General features: G+C 37.7%; 1 protein-coding gene across 3 annotated transcripts in view; it reads left to right on the top strand.

The window, feature by feature from the left end:
• The window catches only part of VEGFC (vascular endothelial growth factor C), a 67,867-nt gene that overhangs the window by 9,449 nt on the left and 33,498 nt on the right, over positions 1–24,920 (top strand). Inside the window, exon 1 of one of the 3 annotated variants that reach the window (XM_039700272.1) lies at positions 14,435–14,516. The exons of the other annotated variants lie outside the window; for them this stretch is intronic. The gene's annotated coding sequence lies outside the window, so the exon portion shown is untranslated. Of the gene's footprint in view, positions 1–14,434; positions 14,517–24,920 lie in introns of those variants that run through there. 3 annotated transcript variants of the gene reach the window in all.

Here is a 24,920-nt window from a genome sequence, read left to right as displayed (position 1 = left end):
GAGTAAAACTGTAGAGGAGTTCTGAAGTACTTTCCTTTTTGAAATGTCTGTGGATGGGCTGTAAAGCAGTAAAAGCACAATGAACCATGAATTTGGAACAGGAAGTAGGGAAAGGAGCACAGAAGAATTTTCAGAGGGCAAGGCCATGCTCCAAAGGAAGGAAGAATTAGGCTGTTCTATTGCATCAGGTAGAACTAAAGATTTAGGCAAACTCTAAATTGAACAGTCACTACTAATCTGGATTAACAGTATAAAAAGGCTCTTTGTAGTAATGAAACTCTTTGGATATCTTAGCTAGCAGTTTCAGGAAATTAGTGAAATTTTCAAATCCTCATCTCATGTGACAGATAGTCTGTTTTTACTTTGAACCTGTAAGTTGCTGATTTACTCCATGATTAGTTGGCTTATGCTATATATATGGAGTACTGAAGTCACATAAGAGTAGAAGAATATCTGTAGCTGGTCAGGCAAAATGCCTGATTACCCTATATGCCACTCTCAACAATCTCATTGGAGAGCCCATGCTGCATAGCCAATGAATTTGCACCCTGTGCTCCACTGATGTGGCAGAGGATGATTGGAGAGTGATGTTGGAAACCTCACACACGGTACATGATGAGAAATGATCTGTTGCATCTTCCCCCTGGCACATCCTTCTCCCCAGTTCCTTCCAGCTGAAGGCTGCCTTTTAGCCATGGCCATGTCTATTCCAGTGAGTCCTGGTCCCAAAAGTTTCTTTTATCCTTGATCATGTGAGCTGCCCTGATTGATTCACCTGCAGGGAGTTTGATGCACAGCGTCCAGCTGGTTTGTCCTCAAACCACCTAATGGAAATGGCTTGTGAAATTTCTATTCCACTTTTTTCTTTCACCTTTGCATCTCACAGACCAGGTTCAGGAGGAATATCTGGTGTGTCAGCATGTACCTGCTGCTCACGCCTTGGCCTTCTGGGGACTTCAGTTAGAAAACTCAGCAGCAGACATTGGTAGGGTCTCCAAACTCATCATGTCTGTGAAAGGGCAACGTGCACCTGGCTGCAGGCACTCTTCTGGTCTTCCAGTGCCTCTTAGTTTTTTTGGCTGGCCTTTTCTTTTTATTTATGCCCTTACCATCCAAGGCCCTGAAAAATTACAGGATCTACTTGACAACCTCCTTCTGAGCAAGAAATGGAAAGTGTCACTGCATGCTGACAGGCTGTTGGCTGCAGCTTGTGAACTTCCTTGCCTTAAATGATGGGGTGTGTGTGTTATTTCGTTTTCTTTAATAGCTTTCAGTTGACTTTTCTCCAGGTGTTCATTGAGCCCACAGAAGCTTTTTACATCAACACTTTTCTGTATCAACAAGTATGCCTTTAAGGGGGTGTTCTGTTTACTACGTAGAATAGTAAATTTAAAAACACCCAAACAAAGGTTCAAGACAGCAAATGGATTGCTTCTGACACCTGCTGATTAAATATGAAACTTCCACAGTCCCTCCTCTGAACAAGGCAGGGGACAATTGTATTCATGCCATTTGTGGTTTTATTGAATTCCCTTCTCCACTGTTCTTTTTTGGGCTAAAGATCTTTCAGTTACGTAACCTGCTTTTTGAAATGAAACTGTTCTTTACCTTTGATCACCTGAATTCATGCCTTCTTAATTCTCTCTAAGACTGCAGAACAAGGAGAGGGGAGACCCGGGAGTGCACACAAGATTCCATATGTGGGACACAACAGATGTGTGTGGGGAGACAATGGTGTTTTGTTCTCTTTCCTAATAATTGCACTTGTATTTGTTTTAAAAGTGTGTCTTGATATGCCAGTATTTTGTAACATGTCAGACATGAGTATGATTAAAATGCCTCCTTTTAAGAACTACCCATATTTATATTGAAGAACAGGATGGAGGAAGGCATTTCATATTATTACTGCTTCCTCAAAATTCACATAAAAGTTGTTCTTAGGGGCCTGTTTCAAGATGATGTATGATTATTTAGACTTTTGTGTTCATTATGCCTTTAATGTGTTTTTCTGCCTGCCACATGTGCACAGTAAGAGATTTAATGGAACTAGCTATCTTTTGAGTTATAAACCATGCACTGTATATTTAATGTCCTTAATGATTTTTCTTTAAAAACGAGATGTGGTCTCAGTGTGATCTGTGAAATATGTCAGCAGTCTTAAAAAGACTGTTTATGCCTGCTAACAATAAGATGTTACTGTCAGGTAAGATTTGTGAGGGCTTGGTTTTGTGCACTAATTAGGTGCATCTGACCAAGCAAATTTTAAAACCTGCCCATGCTTGCAAATTTTTAGATACATGTGAAGCCTAGCCTAAAGCATAAGAATATAGGAAATACCCCACTGGGACGAGCTACTGGTTTTCAAGTGGTCTTTGTCATGTCACCAGCATATGCTGTTCTCTTTAAGGAGAATACTTGGACTTAATCAGTTTCTCCAGAGCTCTCCCCTCCTACTCACCTAACATCCAGTTGTTGGATTGAGGGCATTAGAAGACATCTCTCTGCCTCCTCAGTATCTCTTTAAGGATGTCTTGTCCATGGGTTTGGTCTGTTTTCATACTGAAGGTTCTATTAGCAGTTGGTAGATTCTGAGCTACTTCATACTGTGATGATGCTGCTTTGGAGCCAGTGGAGTTTCTTTGATTTTGTTGACTTGCAATGTATGTAAAGACTTGTTCTACAGTTAATTTTGGTTAATATTATTAAGATTTATAATTTGAACCTTGTGTTGCACAGGCACAACAGTTATTTTCAGTACCTAGAGGAAAAAAAGGATGTTTAATTTGAGGATTGGGGATATACATCCTTAAATTTTTGAAGACCAGACTAAACAAGAAACATAAATATGTAATTTAATTATTTTATTCTGTATTTCAATCAAGTACAAATTTCATTAGCTCATATATTTTGGCCAGTCAGAGTGACCGGGTGCATTGTCAGATTTCTTTCACCCTCTTGGTTAAGAGACTGATTTTATTTTCATCTTTAGACCTTATTACATCTGTGCTGCCTCTTTAGTTGCTGTCTGCCTGTGGCTTTGCCAGCTTGGGGAAATATTTTCCCTCCAGGTCAGAATTAAAATTTGTAGTTCTTTTGAAGTGTTTATGGTGCCTGAAACCCCTATTATGGATTTATTTGTAGGAAATTCCATCTTCCAAATGCCATTTGATGAACAGTACTGTGTGCTGAATACAGAGGCAATCCAGGAGATCCTTACTTTCTCTTGATGCCCTACTCCATAGAAAAGTACAGGAACAGTTGCAAGGGTATTTAGAGGAAGGAGGTGGAGTTGAGTCACAAATTTCCCTTAATTCCCTATTCTCATCTTCTAGGAGGAGGGAGAAGATAAGGGAATTAAGAGAAGCCCTTCAGATAATGGTTATATGATGTGAGCTTTAGCAGACATGAAGTGTTACCCCCTTAGAAATATCTCTAGTCTTCTGAAGAAGACTTAAGTTGTCTGGGTTTAGGATTTTTTTTTAAATTTATCCTTGCATTGTTGTTCCTTCTGTTTTGTGGTATTGGGACGTTTTTTCTTCTGCCTTACTAGAAAAGTACCATGTTCTGCTGTATTTGAGGAATTTATGCATCTTGCCAAATATCCCATTGAGACATATTTGTTTAATTTTAATTATAATAGAAATATTATCTAACAAGTCATATATTGAATAAAATTGAAGTTCTTCTGGATGATGATAACATTTTTGAATTCTAAATATTTTTTCATATTTGTGCCAACCTATTGATTTCAGTTATTGTTCTGCACATATTTATTACGATTGTGAAAACAATTATAATTGTATTTAGCTTTGATTTTGTTGTTTCCTTCCTCAAAAACCCTGGTATGTGCATTATCATAAAGCCCGTAACTCAGACTATTTAACATGTATTCTTGTAAAGACTTAAATTTTTATCCTCGCTATACATGTATTATTTTACCTTCAAACTGCCTAATGAGGAAGCTATTAAAAAAGCTTATTCTGAGCCAGAGTGGGTTGTGTTCATTAGCTAATTAGCTTAATCAGAATTGGAATTTTCTTTTCACTTTGAGTTAGTGCAGTATTGAAGAACTTAAAGCAAATGCAAAGTCTTACTAAGATGTGAAATTAATTGCTTTTCTTACAAAACTTGCACTGATACCTCAGTAGCAATCTTAAAAGAAAAATTGAATTAATAAATGAAAGAAAAATGGAATTAATGATTTTGGTAATCATTAAAGTAACTGAATTTCATGCAGAACTACTCTAATCCACTGCTTACCAATTTTCCCATCTGCTTTCATAAAATCAGAATTAGTTTGCAACCAGCATCCTGATACTCTGATGTGTAAGTGCTTTAGCTGGGCTGCAACAATGGCTTCAAAGTCTTCTAGGAGATTGAACTAAAACAAAGAAGGAAACCCCACAACCCCTCCGACTCTAGTCAGTGAAGATCACAATAGTTTCAGGAGTTTCTATCACCCTTTTAAGGTCACTGTATTTCATGCCAAGCTCTGACAGAGCTGTACCTTGGAAGGACAAATTGTATTACTTAATTATTTTTTTCTTACTGAGTTTGCAGTGGTTTTACTAGAGTTGTCTGAAATACATTAATTTTCTAGTAGAATTATGCTCTGTAAGCAAAACTTTTAGAAAGGTGTAATTGATCCTGCCTTGTCTGGGTCCAGCCCTAGTAGTTGAAGATAGTACCTGTGAGTAACAAGTAACTGTATTGCATAAGACTTATGGTGAATAAGGGTGTTCTTAATTTGACAGAAGAGATACACCAGCCAGAAGCTTGTCCCTGTTTTCCTAGTTCTTTCTCCTTCCTCTATGTGTATTGGGAGGCTTGTAGTGGGGAGGGAAGTACTCCTTTCAGTAGCAGGATGGGTTTCTGCTGGATTTACAGTGACTGTGCAACAGTTTACTTATGAGTACTTCAGGTACATAACTTTTAGTGGCTGATCTTGTTTTACTGTGACCAAAAGTAAGAGTAGTTGTGTACCTGAGTGCAGTGTTTCACAAACACATCCTCATGACCCATCACTAGCAATGTGAAAAGATTGTTCTAATAAAATTCTTTTTCATTTAAATTTTGTAGGCAATAAGGTTCTTACTAGCCAAACTAATTTTGCTGATTTTATTTTTTTTTCCTCCTTACATACATATAAGATAAGAATAAGCAATATTGAAATGGGGGGCTGGTAATACTGGACTGATTGCTAATTTAACTAGTCAGCTGTGCTTCCTGCAGAACATGGCTCAGGAACAACTATGAAGCTCCAACTCAGGTTTCACTGTGATTAGACAGTACTGTGGTTGTGTTCTGTGTAGGGATAAAGTGATCTGGTTAATGATATAATTGTAAACAAGTTAATTTTTGCAACAAATCCCATGTAGTTCACGAGGAGCGAAACTTGCACTGGCAATTTACAAGACTGTCCATTGGTTATTTATGTAGAGTGAAGATAGTTGTCCAAAATTATTTCTGTAGAAATAACTACCAGAAGGACATATAAATATTATTTGTCTTCTACTTTGTACTTGGACTTTCAGTGACAAGTTTGGAGTCTGGGAATCTTTCTCTTGCTGTGATATGAAGATTTATTATCAATGCCTTGCTGTAATTCCACATAAATAATATGTTAGACTAGAGCCAAGAAAAATCTGGTAATGCTGACAAGCATGAAAACCACAAATGTATGAAGTGTATGAATATATACACTATAGCTTGCTACTTCAGTAAAAATAAAGCATTCAGAAGTTGGACAATGCTGGTGTTACAAACTTTTCTTCTGATGTACTTCTGATACTCTTTGGAGTTACCTGATGTTTAGGGACTTTGAAAAGATCAAAAATGCCTGCAGCTGCATTGTCCAAATCTAGAGGACAGCCTAGAGTCCTCTACAGAATGAGGCTGGCTGTGGGGAACTGGGAAGCAGCACCCGCCTAAGTGCTTCCACTTACCTGCCTCACTGCAGCCTGTGAATTACATGCTGAACCTGATTTGAGGACTGTGAATTGATGCATAAACTGATACAGCTGAAAAGATGGATGCCTATGTGTTTTAACACATTTGAATGGTTTTTGCTCATTTAGGGCTGCTTTGTGTAAATAGTAAAATAGCTGAGGGGGCAGCAGGCTTGTGTCCTTTAGGCTTCTGTCTTACACCTGCTTCTTGAGTAGTTCCTGTGTTTTAACTCTAGTTTCTCGCTGTGTTTTCTCTACATCTACGCCTTGCTTCTCTAATTCTTCAAACTGTGAAATAATCTGATCTCTCCCTTCCCATCTTTGTACCTATAAACATTAGTTTTAATTACCCTTTCTCATGTGAATAAATGGCTGTGCTTTAGCAAATAGCAAATTAGTGCCAAGGTATGTTCCTCATTGGAGTGTGTATCTCTCCCCATCTCCCTCACTAGGTTCAGATTACAGCTTTCTTTTCCTCTTTCTGTCACTGTCTTCTCTGAGATCCAGGTTTCAGCTGCAGACTCAACTCTCTTCCCTCTCTGTCCTTTCTTTTTCTCATTTTATTCTTAGGGCAAAATGAACCTTTTTCTGCTTTGTGTTTCTTTACACTGAAGTTCAATGCTTCTCACTGCTGTTGCTTCGTGACCTGCTGCAGACCAAAGCTGTACCTGCACGGCAGATCTTGTTTAGCAGCTGCAGGGAATATGCAGCTGATTGCTCCTTAAAACTTTTTGTGTTTTAGCAGAGCAATTTGCCAAAGTCGACCAGAAATTCATAAGCTGTGAGGGTTATTTGTTGGCTAAATTTTGTTGGAGATGTTAAAAGTATGCCCCTGAGGCACCCTCCATTTTTTCTTTCTCTTCTCATCACTCCATATCATACTTCCCTGTCAATTTAAGGTGCTGCAAATCTTCACTGAGGAGGCTGCACCATATTAATGTGGACAAGATACAGACATTAGGACAGTTCCTCAGTGGAAAAATCAAGCTTCAGGTTAAAGTCTGTCAAAGCCTTTGAATAAACAGCTAGAAACAAGGTCATACAAGTGGACAAACTGGAGAAGTTCCAGCAGAAGTTAACTGCCACAACCTGCATAGTTTGGTGCTGCCAGCCCAAATGGTATTCCCATTGCCCACTTGCTTGTTTGTCACCTGCACTGTCCCTTCCTGAGTACCAGTGGGAGATGTGGGGAACTGGATTGGGAATGTGATCCAAGTGGCATCTTGCCTGGGATGAGGTGTGAGGGTTAAGGAGTACTTGATTGAACTGTTTTGGGTTTTTTTTTAGTCTGGTTTACTTCTTGGCTTCACATGTGCCTGTGTCTACCCAGGAGACAAGAATTTGTGGCAGGGCATGAATAAGCAGTTGGGAATAGAAAGAGTGGGTGTGGGGTTTTTTTGGGATAGTCTAGGACATTTGTTGATCAATAACTTAGATCACAGTGTTTCTGTTAACCCAGTGGTGAGGGCCTGTTTTCTTTTACTTTGCAATGTCCTATGAAAAAATAGCTCTAGAGCAGAAAATGCCTTGAAGGAGGTAGGCATTCTTTGAAAAACATCTGTGATTATTGTGCCTTAACTGCTCAAAGTTTAAGCAACTGAGTCACGCCGTCTGGTCTTGTGTTGTAGCTACAAGACAGAGCCTGGCAGCTATGAGGAATACATGGCATGGCCTCATTAACCACAGTTTCAAGGCATATTTCTCAAATTTCAGTTTTCAAAAGTTTCCTCATTTAAATGGGCAGGCTGTGTGTGTGTGGCGGGGGGGGGGGGGTTAAATAAGTGTGCACTTGCACATTTATCCTGTGTAACTGGAGCAACTCTTTTCAGTTGCATTTCATGTTTTCCATAGTCTCTTTGGTGAAGCCGCTGAGGGATTTTTCTGAAGTATGTGAAACTTATGTCCTCAGATCAAGCTCAGGTTTCTGCAGTATTGAACATCTGCTTGGTGTTTAAATCCCGTTGGTTGGGGCTGAGTTATACATAGCAAGTAGCTGAAGGAGAAGGTGAAAGGGATAAAGCAAAGCAGCAATGAAGAGATGGGAACTGCTATCCAATTTATTCCTACCGCTCCAGTAACATGCATGCAGAAACTACGGGTAGAAGGAACACTATATACCATACTCTGTGCTGAGAGAGTCTAAAGCACATTTGATTTTTTTTTTTAAAGAATAAAATTGTATATAGATCAATGCATCTGGCTGCTAGCACCAGCTGTTGTCTTGATTCCCATTCAGTGCTAATACAGTGGAATTGAAGGAGAGATAATTTTAGTATGGCATTTCCTGAGATCATATAGTTTTATTTTAAGGTATTGTTCTGTATCCGGATGCTGTTGCTTAGTTTAGATCTAGCTATAGAATATAATCATGCTGTTCCCACCCTTTTATGTATAGACACACAAACACACATGCACATTCACAGTATGTGTCTATATCTATATATACACACATATTCTTTAGATAACTTGAAAATGAGAATACAAATGTGTGTTTAAAACACAATTCTGCTATAGTTGAAGTAAAATTACTCAATTTTTTCCCATGACTTAATCTCTGCTAATTTTATGGTTTTGTTTCCAGTAGGTCAGTTGCAGTTTAGAAAATATTAATCCAAAACCAAATTTGAACTTAAAATAGTCTGAAAACCAGATATTTACTTCCAAATTTTAGATTTTTTTTTTAACCACCTATTTTTACAGTCCTTTGTCTTCATCCTTTTAAAAATAACTTTTATTCTGAGTGGGGAAGTGAGACCCGAGTCACCTCTCTCACACTGATTTCATCTGAGTCAAAAGTGTTTTATAGTTACCTCATTTTTTGTCATATTTTCCCCAAACTGTGAAGTACAATATAATTCATCTTTCTGTTTTAAATGGAAAAAAAGTTTTTTTCAGTAGATTGGAATTAGAGTAAGACCCAGGTGATTTCTAGGTGAAGTGCAGTTCTTGCCTCAGTACTCCAAGTGATAGTTTCATAGAAAGTATGACAAATGAGGAACACTGAATGCAGTCCCCTATGTTTCCCATTCATGTTTTTTATGGCAAAAGGCTGTTTAATTTCATTACAAAAGGAAAGTGAAAATGAATCAATTGAAACTCTTACCTCAAATCTAGTGCAGTACCTTGACTTTTTTCAGCTTGATAATCCTGACCCTGTCAGTCTCGTATTTAAAATTGCTAGTGTGCATTGACAGAAACAAAGCATTGGAGAAAATGTATTCTTGAATGCCTGGAAACTGTAATTAGAAGAATAGTTTAACTGTCCTACCATACTAGTTTAAATTGCCTTACTAATAAATTGCAAGAGTTTTATATGGTCTGTAAAACAACAGCCTATAAGGATAGGGAGAGCAATAAACAAATGTACGTTACTGCTGCAGAAGTGCTTCCTATGTCATTATCTGCTGTGTCACATAGAGAACCCTTTTTTACCTGCTGCAGTAAAATGCCAGCACTCCCAAATATGAAAAATTGTGATTCCAGCAAAGCAAAATAAAGAAACTTTAAACTCATGATAGTTGAAATAAAACTGTGATTTACCTTCTAGTATTTAAATGAAATACACTTTTTGCATAAAGATTAAATGTGAAGTAGTACTAGAAGATTGATTTAAAAGACACGGTAATTCCTACATTCCAGTGCTGTCAGTGAGACAGCATCATAAGAATCTCACCCATATGTAAGCAAACAACAGTGAGTTGTACCCCCTTCCATCTGCATGTGGCACTAGTAAGGCAGGTACTGAGCTACTGTCTCCAGTTTTAATGTCTACAGAAGAACTTGTGTTAAAAGACTGGGTTGGGGGAAAGAGATGCATAATAATAGAGAGGGAAATAACTTATAGTAAGAGCTTAAAGAGTTTCAAATGAAAAGGTGACTGGGGAAACCATGTAGAAATCTTTGGAAAAGAGAAAATGTAGCATGGTAGAAGGCATCAAACTGAAGTCAGAGACACTGGAGTGGGTTTTTTTGTTCTGAACTGTGAGAATGACTAATCTTTGGAGAAAACTGTCAAGGAAATGGTGACTTTTACATCTATTCTTGAGTTTAGATGCTCTAAGATAGGAGGCTTTATGTTTCATGACATTTGGTTCAGTGCTCAGATAACAGATGAAAATGGCCATTGCAAGCAAGAGGTTGGAGTAGACTTCCTTTGGTGTCTCTGGCTCTCCAAGCAGAAGATCTTGGTACCAACATGTATAGTATGGCATGCTAAAATCCTCTCTGGTGTGATGACAAGTACAAAAAAGTCTTGGAAGTACCCTGTTGAAGTCTGTCTGGGTTAATATTTCATTTGCTTGTGATGGTAACACTGAAAGATGGCATGTGAAGCAGAGATGAGTTTTTTCCTGTTTTATTCTTTGGCTTTCACCAGGCAGCAGATAAGGCCTGAGCCAGGGTAATTAGCCCACCAAGTTTGTTATGCAGTTATATATACACCTCCCCAAGTTTGTTGAATTCCTTTGTTCTGGCTGCTTGGAGTGGTTGCCTCCGCAGCAATGAGTTTGCATTGTGTAATTGAGTCTTGGAAGGGAGGAGAAAGTCTCCTGTCCACCCCCTTTAATCTCTTATTTTATTGCTTTTCTAGATTTCAAACAGTTCTGGTTTTGTAATAAATAGTGTATAATTATTTTTTGTGCTGCTATTCATGATATTATTTTTATTATGTAGCTCTCCTACAGAAACAGTGGGGTTGTGTCTTGTTTTTCTTGTCTTTTACTGTTTGCTTGTCAGATTGTCTTTGCATTTTGAAGTGGGGTGATCTGATTAGTGCAATTTGTGAAAAGAAAGTGGGCAATTAATGAGCTATGATCATACAAGACCAAGATGTAGTTTTTTTCTTGTTGAAACAGCTGGTAGTAGCATTCAGTTTTATTCAAGTGATGCATACAAACATCATTTCAGCCCTATTATGCTAATCAGTGAGTAACATGGGTGTCTCTCTTCATTTTAATGATTATATATCTCATCACGTGATTGGAGGTTGTGTGTCCTTCTTGTCCTTAATTGTCCTCTCACAAGCACACATGCTGCTTTTATGTGAGTGTACATTCATCCATCATAGATCAGTAAGCCAGAGCAGGTATTATCATGGCTTGTCTGTTTCTAGTTAAGTGAAGAGAGAAGAGCTGTGATCTTTCCATAAATGTTATGACAGGGAGCAAGCTGTGTGAGTGATTCATGCAGCACCAGCTTGCCCTTATTTACATCTTGAAGTATCTGAAAAAGAGCACTGGAGGAAGCTGTAGCTACGTGCAGAAGGAATTATTCTAGTGAGCCAAATCCAGTCAATAATTTTGGGCATCTCAGTCCAAATGACCTTTCTGGCTTTGGAAGAAATATTTAATTTTGTAGAGTTTTTTGTCATTGCTGGGTTTTGTATGGAAACATATGTGGAAGTTTCAATTGTCTCTCCAAGAGTTTAAATAAAATAGTAAAAGTTCTGTTTGAAGATGGAAATAAGATTTGGCAATTTTGCTAACAGGAAAATAAAAGCTTTCAAGCAGTGTATTTAAGGAACAAAGATAATTTATTTTATAATTAAATATAAATTCACTTTTCCTCAACTGAGCATGCTAAACCTGAAATACATTTTGCATAATAAAAATATGTGGCTGTTTTGATCTGTTAAGGCGTATGAAAGTCATAAGTGAAATCTATAAATCTAACAGTTATTTTGGCTTATGTTCTCTTATTTACTCGGTTTTATATCCCAAGTAAGTGTATTAGGTCAGTAGTTACTCTGGGCTTGCACTTATGTGGAAACAGAATGCAATCCATGTTTTTGTCCCAGTCTGCAGACTTATGTCAGATCCACACGTAGAAAGAAACAAAATATGGAGCCAACATCCATGGTACAAATCTCAAGTCTTTACTTTTGGTTATACCTTTGGGTAAAAGATCAGTAATCTGATCTTTGTGGCAACAAAGTAGGGAAAAGGGGGAACAAGCTGCTAAGGGCCAGATCCTGTGATCCAGCATGAGTGCACTCAGGGTATCCATGGCTGTCCTGTTGGCACTGGGTTGCTGCCCAGTGTGAAGCAAGACACCCTGATGGTGTGTGAGTCTGAGCTGCTAAGACTCACTGGGTGATTTTGAACTGCTGATAGAAACTTTACTGGGATAACTGGTGCCCATTTCCAAGGGTACCAGACCATACATAAAGAGTGGTCACTGACCCCTTCTCCTAAGTGTGATTTTTAGCTGTAAGCACCTGTTGCACTTTGCGCAAAACTCAAGCTTTCAGTGTGCCAAAGTCAGCTTCCTTGGTGACCTTCCTCTGTGAGTCCCAAACAACTTCACATGTGCAAATGGTGCTTGGACATGCTATTGTTTCAAACTGGTAAGCAGGTGTGGTAAGTGTGGTGAAACACCTTTGGGGATTTAGCATGGTTACATAGAACTTGCAGCTTCAGTTTATTTTGTTGTGCCTGCAAATATAGCCAGATGGAATGCTTGTTTTGTGTGGCATGTGATGGAAGTGCATTAGGTGCATCTTTGGTGTACATCCTTTTCTATCATAGGCCAGAAGATAACTGTTAGGAGGGATTTTTAGTTTTTGCCTTCTGAGAAGCACAGAGATGATGTAGGTGGGTGGAGGGTAAATGGCCAGCCTTAATTCACCTCTAATTATCTACCTCACTCTACCAGGCCGTGGAGCAGCTCGCTGAATGAATTAGAGCTGCTTCGACATTTCAGGCCACAGTAACAGTGGCGTGGAAGTTCTTCTGTGGGCATTTGTCCTCCTTCTTTCATTCCCTCACTAAGAGGCTCTACTTAGAAAACCTTGTAGAACTTCATATGAAACACTTCTGCTCAAGAAAATGCTCTTTAGAGCCACTGAGTCCCCTTCCCAGCCTGTGAATGCAGCTGCACTGTCATGTACAGAGGGCAGACCAGGGCAGACTAATTCCCTCTTTGGGGAGCATGGCCACCAGCCAGAGACTTGAAATATGAAAGAAGCTCGTTTTGGAGAAGTCATGGGCATGGTAGTGAGAGTTGATGTAATTCTATTCTTATTTATGGAAAACAAACAAAAAGCCACAAACCCCAAAACTGCTGCATTGCTCAATGTGTATATATAAAGCCATAATAATTGCTATAGAAAGTGGAGACCCAAAGAAACTCCTTTTGTTATGCTTCTGTAATTTCCAACAACCTTTTAGTTAAGGATTACAGTGGGAAGGGAAGTTTAGAAAGCAGTATCTTGAATTTGAGAGGACACCTGTTCTTGAACCACAATTTAAGATAACTGGGGTATGACCTATAATAAGTTCTATATATATTATAATATGTATTATGTTACATATTGTAATATATACTATGTTATTATATATATATATATATATATATATAAAATGGGGTATTTCTAGGCATATAGCTGGGGCAGGGTGCATCTCTGGGAGAACTTGCATAATAAATGGAAGAATTTTATCCATACCTAGTTCTGTGTTGCAACAGCCACTTCACTGTTAGTGCTTCACTTGTTAGTGCCTTCACTAGGTAACTAATTAGACAATGCATTAGACCTTGCACATTGTCACAAACTACCTTCATTTTCTGTTTGAACTTGAAATAAGTGCTGTGATTGCATGAATGGTAGGTGCCATGAAGACAGTGACAGACTGTCTTAATTCAGGTTTGTTACTACTGGTTTGAAGACGTGCTTTGGATATTCAGGTGTTGAATAACAACCCCCCCCCCCCCCCCCCCAAAAAAAAAAAAGCATTAATGTGGAAGTGTACTACTTATCTCTGTGTATGTAGCATTGGCTATGCAAACTGCAAATTGATAATGTCAGGTTTTTTCTGCTAGCACTTGTAGTTTTGATATCTATATCCCCACCTTGAGTTTACTAGCTACATTTCTATGTTGAATATTTTTGAACTGATGTCTCTGTACATGAAGATTAAGAGCTCTCTGATAGTTATGAGGCTCAGGATTTGATTCAGTTTCTGAAGTTGGAAAGAGGCAATGGTTTTAGTAGGCTGCGATTTAGTCCTAGTGCACATAAATAGTTATTTTAGTGGGAATAAAGGGTGTACTTCAAGATCTTATAAAAATTAAAAATTACTGCCAAGAAGTTCTTTTGCCATTACTTACAAGATCCAGTTAAAGATTGAAGTACATTTATGTTATTAGACAACTACATAGGGATATGTGAAAATATGTTAAGCTACTTGTTTTCTTTTTAGTGTCCTTTCTTTAAAAGGCCATATGGAGTAATTTCTAGTGAGTGGTGTCAACTTCTTTTCCACAGTCTAAAACCCTTGGTAATCTTTGGCAAATAAGAGATTTGCAAGTTTGTTAGCAAAGGAGTAGTTATTACCACTGGAGGACTTTAGTGTGCTTGTTAACTGAATTGCTTTTTGAACACAGTCCAGCATCTATGGGCATTTAGCCATGTGCTGTCTTAGAAACTTGGTCACCCAGAGCTGGTGTGAGAGATCAGGGAGAGGGAACAGCTTCAAAGGATAAACCCATGCAAGTTCTAAATTATCGCCTGGAAGTTCTCTCTGCGTGGACTAAGGCATTGGGAAACGGAATATCTAAAGCCAGAAGTGGAATGTATGTATATATTGGATTTTTTTAAACTTTTTTAAAACTTGTTATAAAATGTTCTCTTTTTTGATAATAAAAGGTCAAGTTTATTTCCTACATTGCTTCTATTGAGGCAGATTTAAAAATATTGACCTTTTAGGTTCATTACTTGGATCCATTTTTTATTTGTTTGGATTTGCAGAAGTTTAGAGGGGTTTTGAGTTTCTTTTTTTTTGTTTGTTTTGTTTTGTTTTTGTTTTTTTATTTAAGAATCGCCTGCTCGTGGCATTGCTGTTCTTGTATCTCACTAGGGTGAGTCTGAATAGGTTTGCATTAATTAAGGTAGGTTGAAGAAGCACTTTAACTTGCCTTGGTATACCTCTCATCTCTTAGAGCAGGTCTTTCAGACACCCTGGGAGCCCAGTAGCTTAAACTTCTGCTTTCACAGGCACTTCTTAAACTTCTGCTTTCACAGGCATTTCTTCACTTCAGCTGAGATAGATGAGTCAATGAACAACTTGGGGCTTTACAGAGGTTTCTAAGAACTTTGGATTCGAAAATACCCCAAAAAGATAAGTTGAGGCACTAGTGGAGAGCCCTCAACATCTTCTTTTCTGCTTCAGTTCTTCCCCACTACATAAGCTTTAGCGAGGGCAGCCAAGATTTCTCTGCTTCCAGGTGGCTGCTGAGATGGAAGTTCCTTGTTCCTCAGGTGGAGCTGTAGTAGTCAAAAATACCATTCTGCCATGAAGCTGTGTTCCTTCACTCTTCTCTGTTCTGTGATGACATCCTGAGAAGTGGGTAAACCAGGCTGCAGTATGGACTGATTGTGCTATATCTAATGCAGCCATTCATTTAACCTTAGTATTTCATGAAACCAGCTTTAGTTAATGCATTTTATCAGATTTTTGTCCAGATACTTCTTTCTGAGATTCTAATCACTATTCTTTCAAAATTTTTTTTGTAGATAGCTAGCTGATCCAACTGTATTTTATGTTCTTTAAAATTCTCATATCTCTACTTTTATTTGGAAGAAATATTTATAAGCTTAAATCTTCTGAGAGCTCATTTCCCCTAGTCTCAGTCATACCATATTGTGGGTTATATAAGAAATTTCAGCTTCTCCAAAGTCAAAACAATGATATCAGGAATTAGTTTAAAAATTAGTATGTTTGCCAAATAAATATCCACAAACAACTGATACACATCACACATTTTAATTGATTTAATTTTCTTTTCTTTCTAACCAAGCTTTTTTTTCTGCTTAGTTAAAACCTAGTAGGTTTTTATGAGTAGAATTAATAGAAAGGAAAGTAGCTGTTGCTCAGCTATTGAAGTATGCACCTTGAAAGAATAAGAGTTTGAAACTTTCTGCAGTAAAATTTTTCACATGGAGAAAATGAGATTAGTCTTTGGAACTTCATATTTTAATTCACTGAGAAATTACTTAAAGTTAGGATTCAACATGGAGCTGTTCCAGAGATAATTTGTGTCTTTAAGAGCTTGGGGGGTTAAAAATTTTCAACAATTGCTTTAAATTGAAATTGAATTGTATTTCAAGTGGGACCAATAGTAATTTTCTCTTTTATTCTCCCTAAAACTAATTAGCTTTAAAACAGAAACACATTTGAGCTCAGTTACATAAACGTAACCTCAATCAAAGCTTCAGTGCTAATGTCTTTATTACAGGGGGAAGTTCTTTCTGAAAAGTCAAATGTTGCAGCTTTATGACTTCATGATTATAAAAGATTCTTACTGTAAATTGTCATGCAATTCAAATAAAGTGATGATTTCATTTTCATAGCACTCTTTTAGATTAAAGCCATAATATGGTACCGAGTAGGTTTTGATGAGCTTAATTAATACTTTTAATTTTTGAAACTTTAAAACAGTTTTTCTGATTAGAAAATTGTGGATTAAAATCAACCATGTCAAGTAAATCAAGGGTCTCCTACACACAGGATTGGCCTCTGGTGAACATCTGCATGAAATAACCTGCAAAGGAGGGTCATTTTGTAGCTAAACCATAGATCCATTTTTATATAGACCCAGCGCAGGGATGGATGCTTATATCTGAATTCATTAATGGGAAAGGTAGCCAGCAATGTGTGCTCTGCTTACTGAAAGATTGCATTTCGCTGTTGTGGCTCCCCTTGTGTTTTGTCTTTTCAAAGCCTAATTAGGTTTCTGCCTTTTTTCATGTTTGCTTTTATATACACTTATATGTGTGGCTTTACAAGATTGAAGTGTATTTCTGAAAGTCATTGCAAATTTTGCACAACTACTAAGAAAACAAAAGAAAAAAGAAAGAGCCTCCTGCATTTCAAAGCTTTTGGAATTGATCCATTAGTCAGAAAAAGATCTGTTTCCCTTTTACTCTCTTCCTCTCCCCCATCCTCTTAAACTGCTGGATGGCAATATGGTAGAGTCCTGATTTTGGAACAGGTGTCCAAACAACATTTGTTAGGCTGTTTTGTAACTAAAACACAAAGTAACAGTTTAGCAGTACTTTATGTATTTTTACAAAGCAATTTTGTTGGTTCATTATATCCCACACCTTTAAGGAAAAATCACTCTATTGGATTATTTCTTGGGCAGTTTTAACCAACTGTGTTTTCCTTCTAATATATAATTACACGAAAGGACACTTTTCTTGGAATCACATTTACATGTAGAGCTGTCCACATGAATTTTGAAGGAGTTACTTGGTGCACTGGATCTAGCTGAAGCTTCAGTGTAAAAGAAAATTTTGAATCAACATGTCCTTATTTTGTTGCAAATACTTGGACTATTTGTAGCAATTGCTAATGAGATGTGCTCATCTGCTTCCATCAGAGAAGTTTGTCTTGATTGCTTTCCTGACTTCAGATGCAGCCGTACTTTTTTACAACAAGACTGGCAGAAAGATGCTGGATAGATTCAAAGCAAACAAAAAAGCCTCAAAAAAAGTCTTTGTGTGGCATAGCAAAGGTAGTTTATTAATAGACAAAAGGGGAGTTTGGTTAATATCGCTTCCCATATAGATGTCTAAGGAAGTTGGTTCAGCAGAATTCTTTTTCCTAATATCCAGTGTAAATAGTGTGTGCTGTAAGTATAAATCTGTTACTCTTTGTCCAAGATAATGTGGGTATGGAATATCTACTTATTTCCTCTTTCCTTGTATTTAGCTCTTAACTTCCCTCAAACTCCTTTCGACTAAACACTGGTCTCCTGAGTGTGTTCTTTTTAGTTTTTAACTCGTGTTCAGGTTGTGACTCATAGATGGCTTTACTGGAGAGCTACAAAGTTAGAACTTCTTCAGTTGTGTTTGTCCAGTTGAGTATTTCTGCCTGAAGGACTGAACTTAAAAGATTCTGAAGAGTAGAAGTGTCCTAACAAAATCTCATAACCTTTTTCCCCCTCTATTTCTTATATAGACAGAGTTCTTTTTTGAAATCTGGTCATGTCATCCAAACTTTTTACAGCCTACCACTAAGCAGTCAGAAGCATATTTTGGTATGCATCTCCCTCTTCATCTACCCAAATCCAGAATGAGTATGTTCAACTGCACAGCAACAAGTGTGTTGACTTTGACAGTGAACACAGCTGTGTTCACTTTGACAGTGAAACATGGACAAACAACATAGGGTACAGTTTTCCAGCAGTTTTGCTTCCCTCTTTGTAGTAACTTCCTCTAGACCACATTTCCTGTGTCTTAGAATATCAAGGAAAAAGCCTTACTAAAGTCAAAATAAATTACAGAGTGGACAAGATGATGCTTTTAATTCACACTGAGGTCACAAACTTTCCAAGAAAACTGAGCTGGCAGAAAAAAATTACAGTTTTTTTTCTCGAGAATAATTGTAAGAGGAAGTGCAGCTCCATGACAACTGTTCGTATTTCTTGTAGTCCTTAACCAGTGCAACACCTGGGATAAAGGGCCAAGTTTGCTAATCAGTATCTTTTAGTGGATCCCTTTGACCACAGGACCTCTCAATACCATTTATGGAGCGGGATCATGGGGCAGGGGTTGGGGAAGCTGTTATACAGGTATCATGTGCAGCCGTGTCAGGTCTTGGTTTCTGACTTTATTTAGGTGACAGAAATAGTGAGTTTAAAAGTACTTGTGACTTCTTTTGCAGCAGAGGCTATCTTGATCTGACTTGTGGCCACGAAAAGAGTGCTGGGAACAGTGAGGCTGGGCTGCAGGCAAGCAGAGGGAAAGTTTGGCTCTTCCCCATGTGACAATGTGACAGTGCTGCTTATTACCACATAAGAAGTTTATCCTAACTCATCTAATCCATATTGCTGCTTCCTTATTAGCACACCTTTCCCCACCATAACAGGAAAAGATAATTATATTCATTTGATGTGATTAGTGTGTTACACACAGCTGTAACAGATGTTTGCAATCTCTTGGGCCATTAGGGATAAAATGATTGTTCATTTTCCTCCCTAAGAACTTGCAAATAACTTGTTTGTTTATCGTTTGTTCTAGTTTTTGTGCAATTGGAATTGAGCCTGGGGTAGGAAATCTGGTTTTCTTTCATAGTCTCCAGAAACCAGCAGTCCTCCAGATTGGTTGTTCTCAGAGATGGCAAGTAATAGCCCTGTTGTCCCTTCTGACAAAATTGAAAATATCTTAGAGAAAACTAGACAAAGTAGTTTGATTTTTAGAGCATCCAGATTAACACACAGAAGAATGCTTTCCCCATTTTAATTGAAGCCCTTTGTTACTTTGTTACCCATGTCAGCTGCCTGGTTACCACTGATCTTTTTTAAACCTGAATATAAAGACTGAAAGACGTAAATGTGTCTTCTCATCACCATCCGTCCATAAGTTGCTCCTCTGCTGATTAGGTAGAAGATCAACTTTCCTTTGAAGGTTAATGCTCTATTTAATGGAAAACTATTTCCTTCTTCAGAGTCTGGATTGAATCCTGCTATATAGTTTGAGTAGACTTCAGAAATATTTGCTCTCTGGTGGTTTGCTCTATCCTCTGTACTGAAAATTGTGATAAACCCTTAAGAGAGGCTTGCTGGACAATCTGTTCTGCTTCATTCTTTCTGTGTCAGATGGGACAGTTAAAGCACGTTTGTTTCTCAGCACTAATGTCCCATACATTGGGTGGTCGGATCGTGAGAGGCCAAGTCCTACTCATCTTTCTGTGGTTAGCGTTCTTTCCACTGCCTTTATTCTTTTTATTCTTGTCACTATCCAGTTGCAGTGGATTGTCTGTTTAAAAACTACACATGCTGTAGTAGAGATCATGATGCACATATTGGCATCTATTGCAGATAGAGCTTGGAAAAAAAAACCCCAACAGTACTTGCTGATACTCTGATTTACTTACTGGTACCATGTCTCATGTTCTTTGTGGAATTTAATCACTTGGTTAAAAAAATAAAAAAAAAAAGAAACAAACAAAAACCCCATAAAACAACAACAACAACAAGACCAAAATCCACCCCCATAGATAAATTTGTGTCTGGTATATAATTTAAACTGATTAGAAGATAGAGGGCTGGATTTAGAGCTGTGCCACTTTACATAAGCTAGCAATCTGGTCTAGGAAAGGAAAAACAGCTTTATATTTATAAGGACATAAGGTAGATTTATTGGAGTTTGTGTTTTTGGTGATTGATGTAGTACATAGACATAATAAGTGCCAGCTGTTACTTCTCTGTAAATCAGAAACAATATTTCTTTTTATTTCAGTGTGAACTATCTGACTTGCTTGAATTCCTTTTTAATTCAAAGGACTTTGTATTTGCAGTTGCAAATTAGAAATATATCTACAAAAACAAATTAGAAACATTGCACTATAATAGTATAATGGAACCTGAGAGCAGCATCCCAAATGTGTATTGTCAGGGTTTGTTATCCTTCATGAGCTAGATCAAAAGCATTTTTCCATTTTTGCCCAAGCTTCAGAAATACGTGTTTCTGTCTTTCTCCATTAAAGCTGATGTGGTTTTGGCTGCTCACATCCCTTGGTACTTTAGCTGTATATGGAAGCATCAAACAGACTTGCCTATTCTGTTCCTTTTTATCTCCACTTTGAAAGTTCCTGCTTTGTTAGCAACTGTTAAATAACAGATTTACATATTTGGCATGAAAAAATTCAGGGTTTTGATGTACTGTCAGATAAATCTAGTGAACTACGTGCTACAAGTAGTTGTTGTAAACCCACGATTTATGTGGTCTTTTTAGCCCTTAAGGAGACTTCATTTCCATACTCTTTCTTTTCAGTTTTCTGTAACTAATTGATACGTTGATAAATGTCATATGTGACATAATAGGATCTAAAAATAAAATGTTGTGTTTGCATAGTGTAAAGGGTTGTGAACTGTGTAAGATGGAAGAAAGTAAATTTGAAATAAAATATTTGTTCAATATGCATAGTCATGTAATGCAACAAGCACATTCCTGCAGCTTGTTAATAAATTCAATAAATGAGAGTTATCAACGTCTGGTATCTGCCTCTGTTATCCAAATGAACAAATGGTCCATGGTGACCTTTGATAGTTCATTTTAATTATATTTTAGTGGCTGTTTAGGGTTCTCAGACAGGTTTAGTTAATTAAAAAAAGTATTCTCCCTAACATTGTTATAGATAATGAGTGTCTTATAGTGTTTCTCAACCTTCAGGTTTTGCCTTTTTCAATGAAACCATGCTGCTGCTTGTAAAAGACACTGCTACTTGGTTCATATGTATGACAAGTGGCATCAGTTTGCTTAAACAGCTTGCTGTAGTCCACTGATATTTAATGTTTAGCCCCAATCCTGCTAACTTATGTGTGCTTCATATGGTGCAAGTTTTACTGAACCTTAAACTCCATATAAGGAGAGGTTGCAGATAGTAAAAAGTGGACAATACTTACTTTTTGTTTCCTCCTGAATTTTTCAGTTTTAGAATATATGAAAAATGTTACATTTCTTGTTATTTGTATATTTATAATGTTCTGAAGTTTAAATAGAAATTAGAAACTAAGTAGAAACTAAAGCATTTTTATTTCTGGAAGCACACAAAATTATAGTTTGACATTCCAACATTTCAGATGTATTTTATTCTTTAGTTTGCATATGTTTACTCTTTAAAAAGATTATTAGAAGTCAAAATACAGGGATGCTATCACTTAGGGATGTCAAATGAAACTTTGTTATTTTAGGACCTGTGCTTTTCAGAAATGTGTTTCCCTAATTTGACCCTCAGTAACCCCTGAGAGACTTGAGCACAAGTTACAAACTAATTACATTAATTGCTTTACTGGAACTTGCTAGGCATTTTCTGTTTATACATTAATGTAATATAAATATATCTCGGGCAACAAAAGCCCTTGGGGCAAATTTATGTCCTGAGTAACCCTGTTCTAGTGACCTCAACAGAATTACTCAAAGTCAAGACAGAATTTAAATTGGAAGACCAGATCTTCAGCTGCTGTTAATAGTCTCAACTCCACTAAAATCAGTGTAGCTCTGGTCACAACAGCCAGAAAGATAGAATGGCTCCTTCAGTTATTTAAAGGCACTTCTGGCAAAGGGGTTGGGCTACCTTTTCATTCCAAGTGTAAAAATGAGCAGAACCTAGTAGAGACACAATTTTGATTTTAGTCTAGCAATTTTATAATGTACACAACTTATTTTGTCTGCATTTTGAAAAAAAGCCTTCATGGAACAGTGAGGAACACAGCCTCTTTTGGTCCTGCATTTTTGGTTTTTCTATGCCATTTTCTTTGCGATGATCAGCTTCTGAAAAAAGTTTCTCTAACCAAGCAATATATAGGAAGTTATACTTAAAAGTTACATGGTGTTGTTTAAGACTCCGTATAAATATAGGAGTAGCAACCTAGTAATAGAAAGCTTTCATTTTAAATTTATTTTTGAAAAAAGCTAAGCTGTACTCCAGCCCTACAAATATTTATATCACTTATTTTACCTTCGAGATTATCTCCTTGATTTAATTCTAAATGGATGTGCTCAGAATTAAGTCTGGATGAAAGAAGATTCTTAACTGGAAGTTTGAATTGTGAGTATTTTATTTAGGAGGAACTGCAAGTGGTCTAAATTTTTTTACAATATTATAACAGTAACCCATCAGTGAGAGTTGTTTGGTAGAGTTTTCATTCAGTAGTCAACATTAACTTTTTTTTTTTTCCCAGCACGATGAAAGGAGGAATAGACACACAATTCAGAAGTTTTTTGAACTAACTGTAGGGGTCAATAACATCTTGGTTTTTTAAGTGACCTCTATTTGCTAAACAAATATTGTTACCATCAGTCAGTTTACTTTGCTGGAAGAGAAACTGCATACACTTCTTATAAATTGTAGCCTTTAATGAGCCTGTATTATTGTTCTCTAAAGCTCTTCTGCAGGCTTAGCCAAGGAAGTAGAACTGTAGTTCAAGATGCGAGGCTGGTGATCCTCGCTGTTGATTAATGTTTCAATGTCTTGCTGGTCAGTATCCTCAGCAGAACTGAGGCCCTGCTGATTTTTTGCCTTAGGAGATGTTTTCTGTCGAGGCCTCTTGTCCATTAAGAGAGTCACTGCAACTCCCAGCTACGGTGCCTGCATTCTGATCCAGAGTGTATCCTGTGCCAAATGAAATCGAGTTAGGCAGTCTCAGTACTGCAATCTGTAGGTATTCCTAGGGTAACTTTTAAAGGAGGTGGTTGGAGTACCAGTGCAGGATAGCTGTACTTATGTGGCTGTTTGCTCGGTTCCAGATAATATTTTCAGTGTTCTGTTCTGGTCTTTAAACTCACTGTGTGAAATGAGATTTTTATCCTTGTTTGGCTAGGATAAATCCTTTCCTCCCATTGCCTACATATGTGATTCGGACTGAACATGTTATTGCATAGACTTCTATGGCTTTTTCATTATTTTAACTTACAGCAGTACAGCTTCTCCCAAAGTATCAGAGCTAATTTGAAAGTGTGACAGCTGTGACAGACAAATTTTGTGAGATTGTCTGTACGCACTTTTTAATTAATGTTTTGTTACTGCAGTTGAGAGGGATGGACACGGATTTTAAAGAGAAGAAAAAATTATTGGAAGAAAACAAGCAAAATTTGGATGACAGACAGAAAAGTACTATCCACAGATGGTCAAATCTGAGGAAGAAAACTCCAAAGCAAAACATAAATCTTCTGGTTTATAGACTGTCAGGGAAGAATTGCCTGCAGAGAGATGCACACAGCATAGGAATCAATCAGGAGGAGACAGACCTCTGCATGCAGACCCATCAATAAGGCATTGTTGGAGCAACTATGATGAATGAGTGTAGGAAGACTAGCAGGGAAGAAAAGCATGGGGGTTTTCCTTTGCAAATAGAAGCAGTTTGAGTGGATGGGTTGATCAAGATCGGGGGAGCGGCTGGTATGGGTGACATAACGGTGAGCGTATTTTAGGGATCACTTGTTTAGTATGGGAATAGGACAATATCATATTTAAGCAACTCTGAGATCCTTGTTCTTGGGATAGACTTTAGCCTCCCTCCTGCCTGCTGGAAGGGCAATGCATAAAAGCAGCCCAGAATGTTTCTGGAGACTGTCAAAATGACGCTAATGAGGGTGCAATGTATCCGAATGAGACAGTCTTCACAAATTAAGATCTGGCCAAGAAGGCAATAATCAAAGACAGTCTTGGCTTGTAGCAACCATGAATTGCTGAAGCTCATGTGAGGAATTCAAGTAGCTGAGTATCTTCTTGCCCTTGAAAAGAGCCAACTTTGGGTTTATTTAGAGAACTGGTAAATGGGATATTTTTGGAGTCAGACTGTGAATGCCAAGGGTAAATCATGCTTGACAAATCTGATCACATTTTCTGATGAAATTATTAGGTTTGTGGATGAGAGCCTTCTCCTGGGATTTGTCCTGTTTTACTACAGTCACAGATTCACATGTTATTCTGAATTGGAAGGGACCCACAAGGATTGAGTCCAGCTCTTAAGTGAATGACCCATACAGGGATCAAACCCACAATCTTGGTGTTACTGTGCTCTAACCATGTTTTTGTATCTTTGAGAGTTCCAGAAGAGGGTACATGCTGGTGAGACAGAGCACACCTTCATATGGTTTTTGTATAGAGGCAAACTGGAGGTGTGGAGGCAGTGAAACTGACAGACTTCTTTACAGGTTTGCCATTCAGAGGGACTCAGGTACACTGGAAAAATGGACTGACTGCAATCTGATGAAATTCAATAAAGACAAATGCAAGCCTTTAACTTGGAATTGAAGAGCTCCTTGCAACGATAGAAGCTGAGGCTCAATGGTTGGGAAGCAGCTCTGTGGGAAAGGACTAAGGGTTCCTGGTGGAAGCTGAACGTCAGCCATTATGCCCTGCCAGCCATGCATGCTGACAGTGTCCTGGGCTCCCTCAAGAGGAGTATGGCCAGTAAATTGAGCAAAGTGGTTGTCTTCTACTTGACTGCTAAACCACATGTGGAACA

The sequence above is a fragment of the Passer montanus genome, unplaced genomic scaffold, assembly GCF_014805655.1.
Source record: "Passer montanus isolate IOZ18808 unplaced genomic scaffold, ASM1480565v1 scaffold14, whole genome shotgun sequence".
NCBI classification, from domain to species: domain Eukaryota; kingdom Metazoa; phylum Chordata; class Aves; order Passeriformes; family Passeridae; genus Passer; species Passer montanus.
This window is presented reverse-complemented; position numbering and strand designations above follow the sequence as displayed.